Raw genomic sequence first — 11057 nt, 5'->3', positions numbered from 1 at the left:
TGCCTGAAAAAAAAAGAAAAAAACTTCTGTAAAGTCTCCAGGAAAACATGTTTAGTAAATTTTAAGTGCTTGTCATTTAGTTGTAAATTTGCTTACCTCCCTTTGACGACAAGTATAAGTATGAAAAAACATCCGTCGAGAGCAATGAAAACAAAATCAAATACACGTTAAAGCTGAATATCGCAGACTTTGGTCTTATTTAGTGCAACATCTGTCACACCCCCTTCGTAGCACCGGCTAAAGCGGTGTTTGGCATATTAGCAGGCACATGCCGCAGATATGCTCAATTTTATTAGCGTTTGACATGTTTGTACGCCTGAACTGAAATTGTTAAATGAAACAAAATAAAAACGTACTAAAACATGTCATACAGGGTACTTTTTCAGATATATTTCTCCAAATTTCACATATGTTGGCCATTTCAAAATTTGTTCGTGTCTAAAAGACCTTGCTCAACTTTGTAATTATTCCACCAAAAAGGATCTACACAGACTAATGTGAAGCACGACATTGCCATATGTGAAACATTAAAATAAAATAAAGCTGAACACATTTATTTTACTTACGTTATGTAATTTGCAGGAATCTGCCAGTGGTGTAAATGGTATACATTTGAGCCGCGTCATGACAAAACCAACATAATGGGTTTGCGACCAGCATGGATCCAGACCAGCCTGCGCATCCGCGCAGTCTGATCAGGATCCATGCTGTTCGCTTACCAACTCTATTACAAGTAGAGAAACTGATAGCGAACAGAATGGATCCTGATCAGACTGCGCGGATGCGCAGGCTGGTCTGGATCCATGCTGGTCGCAAACCCATTATGTTGGTTTTGTCGTGACGCGGCTCATATCATTTCAGGAATAAACGCTCTGATCGATTTCTACGGAAGCAAACAAATACATCGGGTATTTTGATAAATAGATAACGTTTAAATTATTTTTCAAAAGGCCGAGTGCACTATTTAAAATATGTGTACATTGAAAAATCGATACAATTAAGCGATATTGGGCATCTGAATGGATGAAAGTTACAAAAAAACTCCCCAAAAACATATTGCATTGTCAATTATAAAACAGTGACATGGTAACCATAAAAGATGTTCGTAAAGGCTGTAACGAAATGAAAATGTTATAAGTGCGGTTTTATGAAAGTTCCACTCTACAAGTATATATGGTCATGATTTGAAGAACATTCATCCTTAAAGATTTTTAGTAATTTATTTTATAAGTTAAAGTCAAATTTGATATAAAAATATCATAACAAGGATGTTTGTAATGCATTGTGGTCATCGTTACCTAGACCTTTGACCTTGCGACGCAATAATCAATTGGGGTCATCTACTAGCCAATACCAATGTACCTGTGTAGTTTGAGGGCCATGGGTTGTCGAGTTGTTGGCCGGAACGGACGGACCGATCGACATTATGCTACAAAGTTCCGAAGGGGAACATAAATACAAACCTTTTCAAATTGTATCAGGCATAAAATGGTACAGGGCGGAGATTTATGTAATTTCCCAATACAATTTAGTTGTAAGTTGTCTCTGAAAAACAATAATAAAACCCCATTAATAATTAAGTATTTCGGATGGATGTTAAATTATTTATTCCACCAGCGAAACTTAACGGTCTCCCATATTTTTTTTCAGAATCTGTTAGAGGAATTTCTGAATCGTAAGGATATCGAGAATGTTAGCCTGGAATCATGGTGCAGCACGAGAAATCCAAGACGCCGTCCAAAATGGCTGCCAATAAATATGAAAATTTTCTTTTTTTCTATATAACTTAATTTTGGCGATTTAAGCTACCGCACATATATATACTACATAGACCTGTACAACATTTACTTGACACATTTTAGTTTTTTCTTCTTCTTATTTTATATAGTTGAAAGTGAATGTTTCTTTAAATTAGTTACACTATATGGCCAAAAAGGACTTATTAATATTAAATTTGCATTTTTGTGAAAGATAATTTGGTTATAAATTAGGCTGAAAAATCACCGACTTTTTATCACTCAATAAAAATAACAAAATACGGAGACATAATTGTGTAAATTTATTAGTAATCCTACAGTATATATGAAAACAAATTCTAAAAAATGAATCAAATTAATCTAAAAGGACATTTCTTCAGCCGCTTTAATTATATTTTAGAAGCTGTATAAATTGAATTATAAACATGGCTTCGTCTCATTAATGACATTTCACCACAAATTAGACTGAACATAACTTGTTTACAAATAGCAAAATAAAATAATGTCAGAAACATTTTAAAGGGATTCCACTGAAGATTTTTGACATGATGGAATGGAAAATATATTTACAAGATTTGTGTACCATTTGATGTATGTCTGAATCAATAACTTGGATGCAATTTTCCAGATCATTCCATCATATCGTTTTTTCCAGAATAATACTTTCTATTGTGCAAGATGACCTACAAAAGAAAAGCATTGCACGCTTTACACTAAAAATCGGGCCAAGAATCGCTGAAAAATCGATATTCAATTTAATTTTGAGTTTATTTCTTTTTTTTCCTTTGCTAATTTTTCATGTTGAGTTCTCACGGGATCTATGTAAGAATTTAAATTGTTTATGTTTTCTTTTTTTTTGACCTCAGTTGAGCTTCTTTAATATACATACATCAAGTTGAAGAGGTGGCAAGATCAAACCAAGAACACTTGCGTGCCTAATACTATTAGTCTGTCCCATCAAATTTGAACATTCCATTTTTTATTTAATATAAAAATAAAATCATTTAAATTAATGTCATGTTAACCCTGGCGTTAATATCTCTAGGCATGTTTTTCAGTTTTTTCATAAAGTCAGTAATATGGTCAAAATGTTAAAATTATATTTTTCCCGTTGACTTACGTTGTAACCTGACGTGACGTCCATTTCAAAATGGCGGCGCCCATATAGGCGTCATTTAGGGTTCGTCTCACAATTAGCGTAAAATGTACTCGGTAATTATAAAAAAAATATTATTCTTATTTAATTACTGATCAATAGCTAAATGTTATCATTAAAATGAAAAATGACAACAAAGTTGGTGTCAAAAAAGCAATTTTACTAGCAAACCATTATTAAAAATAATCAAATAATCTTTTGAAGTGAAAATATCAGTAAGCTTTATAAATTCTAACACACAAAGATTTATATACTGTCGTATTATATATTTATTAAGAGAAAAAGAACAATAAAGTGATTTGATTAGATAGCTGTTCAATTAAGCGCGTATCTTAAATACCGCAACGCTTCGTAGGGGAGCGGGGACACTAGCTAGAAGACTATAAAAAATGGTTCTTTACTAATACATAATTCTGTAGTTGTCTGAATTCTAGCCATAAGTGTGTATCACGTCTATTCAAAAACAAATAAATTGACCAGGTTCGATGGGATACAAAAGTATGTTACCCTTCTTATTTCGGGTGCGATGTTCACGTGCGCTAAAACTTTCCGTAGGTTTCAACTTTTTTGTAGACTCAAAGTGTTACATATAATTATTTTGTTAATATGAAGGGTTGATCGAGTCAAAGAGAAACACCGAAGGACGTTCTCAATAATTTTAGCCTTCCTAAAATTTGAAAATATTCAGTGAAAAAACAATAGATCTAGCATATTTTTCGCGGGAGAAAAAAATGGTCGCGTATTGTATATTTTGTAGCTAAAAGAGTAGGATTTACAGAAGTCTTGAATAACGAGATAATATGTAGGGAAATTATTTCTGAGAAATATATATAATAGTTTAAAAACATAAAATCGAAACGAATGTTATATGTAATTAATGGAAGAAGTATTATACTGTTGTAGATTCATGTCAAAAATATTTTTAAATGTTATCAAAAGTTTTTTATTATTAATATATGAATTGAAGGTGTAGATCTAAGTTGCAAAGTCTGGGTATACAAAAATTATTTTAAATGCCATCAAGACAAATTTATCTCAACGCTTAAAATTATCTGTTTGAGGTTACATATGCCTAACCGCCCTCTGTCAATGCCGCAACTGGAATCATCCATAAAAAGCGCGAGACATTTTTGTTACGTCATATATTTCGTAAATTGTTGTTGACGTAATAAAGTTTTTTTCGTCAGGAATCCATAAGCATTGTGATGTTGGCACCGTTCTTAAATTATGGAGTTGGAACAACAGTGGTTCCAAAAATTTATGCTGTTTTGCAATTTTTCGATGCCCCGGATATGTTATTATGTATTCATAACTTTAGTAAATCGGTACTTTTGGCAGAAATTATGTGCCGATGCTTAAAACACTGGAAAATATGCAAAAACACCACAAAATGTGATTTTAATACCTACCACCATTCTCAAAAATATTCAAAATCGGTCTTTTTGCCCTGTCGCTGGTAACGGTAGTATATTTCAAATGAGTATTAACAACAGTTAATGAAATTTCTAAGAAAAAAACTTTTCTCAGTAACTAAAATAGACCTATCTTGTACTTATAAAGAAGGAAAATATCTAGTCCAGTTCAAAACCTCACAGCACGGTTTGATACTTCTATGTCTCCAAAATAGTATTAACTTCCGTTACAGTTATCAAACTTTGTTTCATAATGGTATGTACATTCAATAATGTCGTGTATATGGGATATAATATCAGTGGATTTTGTTAAAAATTGTTATATTACCCTTATATGTTATCAAAGTTACATATTCGAGCATCATAGCCCATCATACAGTTTCCACTGAGAAAAAACAAAAACGTGTTTAACTTCCGTGACCAAAAGTTTAGGAACAATGCAAGGTATAACTTCCCTATAATGGTTCATAATGATTTTTTAGGCTTAAAAGAAGATGGTGTAATGGTTGTTATTATTTTAAAATTGATATAAATATTGAAAAGCGGTTTTCAAAGAACATTTTTTAACTTCCGTTACTGTTAACTTCCGTGACATTTTTGGTAATTGTTATCCTACCTATGCTATGATGATGTTAAAAGATATTTGAAACACTCTAAAAGTATTGTTTAGATCAAAGCCAGCATACTTTGAAAAATGCAAAAAAGTTGCAATAATATTAATTCAAAATTAGCTTCTATCGTTAACTGGTGAGTGTTCATTAATAGTCTGTACAATTTCACTCTAACAAAATATTAATTCGAAAAAGAAAGTTATCTATGTGAGAACTGTATTTCTGTGAATGGAGAAATGTAGCAATTTTAAATCTTTTGTACTTCCATGTACATGCGTGATGATGCTAATGTCGTAGGAAAATGTATCTGCACAGTAACGGAAGTTAAATTCCAAATTGATTAAATTCTTTGATTGCAAAAAGATAGAAAAGTGTATTTAACAAAATGTTTTTATACATAAGCATATGCAGTTATTACCAATCGTAATTTTTATTTACAATATCGTGGCCAAAACAATGTTGTTCTCAGAAATTTAAGCAAGGGTAACGGAAGTTAAAAATAATTTGGCGGTTTTGTCTTCCTTTGCAAATAACCTGCATTAAGACAAAATTATTTGACAGAAAGTAGCACCCCCTCCCACAATATAAAAAACCAACTGCATGTGACATTAACCTAACAACGTTCATCTTGAGAGTTCTGCATAATTATGTAAAGTGTGTGGTTACGGAAGTTAATAGGATTCCGGTCTGTTTCAATAAACCAGTTTGATCCAATCATTGATACAGAATAATAATCATTGGATTGGGAAAACTAGAATTTTTTGTGGTGTTGTGTGACAAATGTTATATATTTTACTTGAATTAAGCCAAAGTTATACAAAACATTATGCATTATAAATATATTGATTTTTGTTCTTTTCCTTAGTTATATGTTGGCCATATCTATAAAGCGATGGTCATTAAAGAGCTAAAAGAAGCATATATTTTACCAAATTGACTGCAATTATTAAAATAATCCACTTCTATATAATACAACAGCACATATGTATTAGATAATTAGTTTGTTACATTTTCTATTATATTTTCACCGAGTTTAATGTTATCATTTTATTGGAATCAAAATTGGACCCGCTTCATGAGCTCTAGGACCTTTATGGAAAACTGAACATGGCTTTAGTATGTAACGGAAAGACCTAGTATTAATTAATATATTTGTTGTCTAATTGGTGTGTGCCCTTTACCAAAACTGATAATTCTTGACATTTGGTAACACGATTTGACAAGTGCAGCTGGTCTCTTCATGCTAAAAATATCTTTTATGACATTTTAATTGAATAATAACTTTGATATCTGATAAAAATACACCTTATATATATATTTAAACTTTGAAATTTTACAGAGGTCATGGTCATACTGAATAAATAATGAAGTAATCTAGTTTTCTACATAAAGCCATCATTTTTTGACAGATGCAAGATATTTGGGAAGAAATTAAGTAAAACATGTAAAATGAAAAGAATCCGTCTCTTCCTGTGGAATTTGAAGTGGTCAAGGTCACAAAGTAACATTGGTTTTCGAATTTTCCTTAAAGAGTTCATTATGATCTCACATACCTGAACCAAAGATGATGGTAATTGCAATATTTATTCAAGTAAGCCATATATCGTCCAAATAGCCCTCTTGTTAATATACTGAATTTAGATATGACATAGATATATTACTGGCAAATATATTAATTCATGAATATTGTCAAAATGTTTCCCTTAATTTTCCATCTTTCAAAGCAAAATGCTTTAATTTATTGATTATTTCAGTTGATACAAATCAGGGAAACTGAACAGATACATTTAGATTCTTAAAAAGTATGCTATGTTGGTCGGACGTCAGTTGATGCATTTGAAATCAAATTTATTAAACCATACAAACATACATGAAAAATTGTTAACATCCGTTACCTAAGTAAAATACATATTATTGATACAATTTCTCAAGCAAATGCCAGTATTTGCTAAACAGTGAGTTCCAAATATTTAACACTTGGAGCAAATCTTTTGTTTACGAAACATTCTTTATTTGATTTTTTTTTAGCTCACCTGTCACAAAGTGACAGGGTGAGCTTTTGTGATCGCTTTTCGTCCGGCGTCCGTCCGTAAACTTTTACTTGAAATGACATCTCCTCATAAACCACTAAGCCAATTTCATCCAAACTTCACAGGAATGTTCCTTTGGTGGTCACCTTTAAAAATTGTTCAAAGAATTTAATTCCATGCAGAACTCTGGTTGCCATGGCAACCGAAAGAAAAAACTTTAAATATCTTCTTTTAAGAAACTATAAGAGCTAGAGCTAAGATATTTGGCATGAAACATCTTCTAGTGAGTGTCTACCAAGTTTGTTCAAATAAAATCCCTGGGGTCAAAATTGGCCCCGCCCCGGGGGGTCATTGATTTTCCCTATATGCATATAGTAAAAACTTAAAAAATCTTCTTTTAAAGAACCCAAAGAGCTAGAGCTAAGATATTTAGCATGAAACATGTTCTAATGGGTGTCTACCAAGTTTGTTCAAATAAAAGCCCTGGGGTCAAAATTGGCCCCGCCCCGAGGGGGTCATTGATTTTCTCTATATACATATAGTAAAAACTTAAAAAATCTTCTTTTAAAGAACTCAAAGAGTTAGAGCTAAGATATTTAGCATGAAACATGTTCTAATAAGTGTCTACCAAGTTTGTTCAAATAAAAGCCCTGGGGTCAAAATTGGCCCCGCCCCAGGGGGTCATTGATTTTCCCTATATGCATATAGTAAACTTAAAAATCTTCTTTTAAAGAACTCAAAGAGCTATGGCTAAGATATTTAGCATCAAACATGTTCTAATAGGTGTCTACCAAGTTTGTTCAAATAAAAGCCCTGGGGTCAAAATTGGCACCGCCCCGGGGGTCATTGATTTTCCTTATATGTGTATAGCAAAAACTTAAAAAATCTTCTTTGAAAAAACCCAAATAGCTAGAGTTAAGATATTAAGCATTAAACATCTTTTAGTAAGTGTCTACAAAGTTTGTTCAAATAAAAGACCTGGGGTCAAAATTGGCCCCGCCCCGGGGTCATTGATTTTCTTTATATGTGTATAGCAAAAACTTAAAATCTTCTTTGAAAAAACCCAAATAGCTAGAGTTTAGATATTAAGCATGACACATCTTCTAGTAAGTGTCTACAAAGTTTGTTCAAATAAAAGCCCTGGGGTCAAAACTGGCCCGGCCCCAGGGGTGTCATTCTTTTTAACTAAATGTGTATAGTATAGTATATAAAACTTTAAAAAAATCTTCTTTTAAAAAGCCCAATGAGCTAGAGCTTAGATTTTTAGCATGAAACATCTTCTTATGGGTGTCTACCAAGTTTGTGCAAATAAAAGCCCTTGGGTTAAATTGGCCCTGCAATGTTGGGGGGGGGGGGGTTGGGGGGCCTATATACAGGTGAGCGACCTCAGGGCCATCATGGCCCTCTTGTTAATTTCATAAACCTTTACATTGAAAAATAATATACCACTGTTACAAACATAACCCTGTTTCTTGGAAAGCACCTTTCCAGCTTGTTTGCGTATGCTGTAGGACTTTGATGTTATTTTGTATTGTGCACACTCATGCTGCATACAATTTACTTAACTTGCCCGAAATACATTAGAGGCAAGTTATTTGAGGTAAAATATAAAATGTTTGACAGCAAATATGTGACAGTTTAACTTCCGTTACTGACTCTATATATAAAACTAACAAGTACACGAAAACATAATTTGATAACATTTGATATAACAGTCAATGCCAATGGTATCTATTGAATATGTATATAGCTGAATATGACAAAAGGGTAACACTCTATCTTTTTTTTTATTAGTTTTGCGATTGTTTTCTTATAGAAAATAGTCACGTTTTAAACCTGCTCACTTAAGTTATTCTCTGTTTTATTATTTTTATAAAAATGGTCTTTTGTGTCAAATATTCCATATATATTTTATATATAAGATCTCTTCTGCTTGCCAATATGTTTTATCATTGATAAACTGAGATCTAGAAAAGTAAAATACTTCATATTTGATCCTGTTCAGAAGTTTAACTTCCGTTACATTGAAAATAAGGTGTACATTTTTGAGTCAAAGCAATTTGAAAATCTGTCATATTTGGTTAGCAATTTTTTGTAACAAGTCGCCTAACATTGTTAAATCATGATTTCATGTTGATTGATTTTAAGTCATTTTTCATATCTGAAAACAGCATAAATTTCTGGATTGACTGACAAGCTGAATTATGATGTGTTTCATTTCATTTGCTAACCCAGATAACCCAGATAACTCCACAAATTGAGCAATGTTTTAGATAATAATGAGACGGATTATCAGTTTAAAAAATCTGGATCATCAAAAGTGTAGGAGTCATGTCATTCAGGATTTTTGAAGTAAACAAGTGGGATCTACGGAACTGGATAGAAACTGGCAATGAAGGAATCTTCAGAATGCGAATTTGTGGTGACGTTTATAAAGTTCATAGCCTATGGATTCTATTCAGCTTAAAAGTAAGTGCAATTTCTAGATCTACTCCATGTGACTCGGTGTTCTTGTTGCTATTTTTCATTTTTTAAGTTTTCCATCATACATTGCAACTAAACTGTTACATCTTGTAGATACACCTTTGTAAAATAATCATGAAACGACCCCGAGAACCTCATGTATATTTTAGAAACATGACACGTGCTTTCTCCCGTTCATCTTCAAATGAAGAGTACTTCGGCAATGGCTACGGAAAATAAACAACAGAGAATTACCATACTGTAGAGAAATCCAAATTTGCTTTCACAAGAAAAGTAGACACTTTAGAGTAAAATCCTGAAAAATCTCGAGGGTGACTTTTTTTAGTTTACAAAAAAGTTTTATTTTTTATTCAACGTGGTTTTGTTAATTCATACCAGGCAAAAGTTCATTTCCATTTTTAATGGGACAGACTATAAAACATACTTCTCTAATTCTGTTATATACCGCGGTAAACTTTAAAAAGTGGACTTGAATTAGATTTAAAACCAATAAAGTAACCAATAAATTTACGTTAATTATGTCCACGGAGACCATCTTTTCATCCTTATGAAGTTACAATTGTCCATAAAACACAAAATGAAATGTAGACAAAAAATAAACATTTCCCACATGTTACTTTAGTTTATATATGTAGACTATTACTAAATTTATGCCAGTCTGATGTCGTCTGCTTGATATCTTAATTAATACGCGTACTTCACAAAATGAGACTATACTTGTATAGCTAGGGGTCTGTTTCGTTTTGAAATATTCCAGTGCCCTTTTGGTAAACAAATCGCAATTATTTATATTTTCCTATTTTGTTCGACCTTGTTTTAATGCAGTAAATTGAATTTGTATCACAATTCTGGAAAATAGCTTTCAGCAATATTTCCATTTGCAGTTGAAGAAAACAGTCTCCGTGTTATTCCCTGCGGTCTGGAGACCGCAGGGTATTGGTACGCGTTTAACTTTTGAGGCATGGAGGAGCACGTGACCTGTTTTCGGTACATGGAGGAGCATGTGATCTGTAAACCGTACATGATTGGTTAATTGACCTTTTCGAAAACCTAGCTAAATGCCGTTTGCCGATACGTAACGGATTTACCTCTAGGGAATTAGTCCGAACTACACCTAATTAAGAACAAAAAACTATTACGTGATATTTCTAATTTTCTATAATTATTTTACCGTTTAGGTTGCAAAAACTTGAATGATGTGTTTGAAAATTATCAATGTTTCTTTAAAATCTATCTCAAATTTTACAAATACTGAAAATCTACAAAATTAAAATATTCGTAGTGGCATCTGCCACAATAAATAGAGATATTTTCTGCGTAAACTTGTGTGTTTACTTTATTTTTTTTGCTCGGAATTATTCATAAAATGGTAGGCCTATTTAATCATTTTCTTAAAAAGAAATAATTGTTTTTATCTTCGGCCTTCTCCGGTCTTCAACGGTCACCACTTTCCAAAGACCTTCTTCTATATTGATCGATTATTGTTAACTATATTCCTGATACAAACGTTTTTTTACCCCCCCCCCCCCCCCCCCCAAAAAAAAAAATGTTGAAAATAGTTAAATGAAATATCTTTATATCATTAAAAATGTTCCCCGCAGGAAACC

The sequence above is a fragment of the Ruditapes philippinarum genome, unplaced genomic scaffold (genome assembly GCF_026571515.1).
Source record: "Ruditapes philippinarum isolate M1 unplaced genomic scaffold, ASM2657151v2 ctg1734_1_1_1_1, whole genome shotgun sequence".
In the NCBI taxonomy this organism is placed as follows: Eukaryota; Metazoa; Mollusca; class Bivalvia; order Venerida; family Veneridae; genus Ruditapes; species Ruditapes philippinarum.
The sequence above is the reverse complement of the archived record's forward strand: the minus strand, read 5'-3'. Positions refer to the sequence as shown.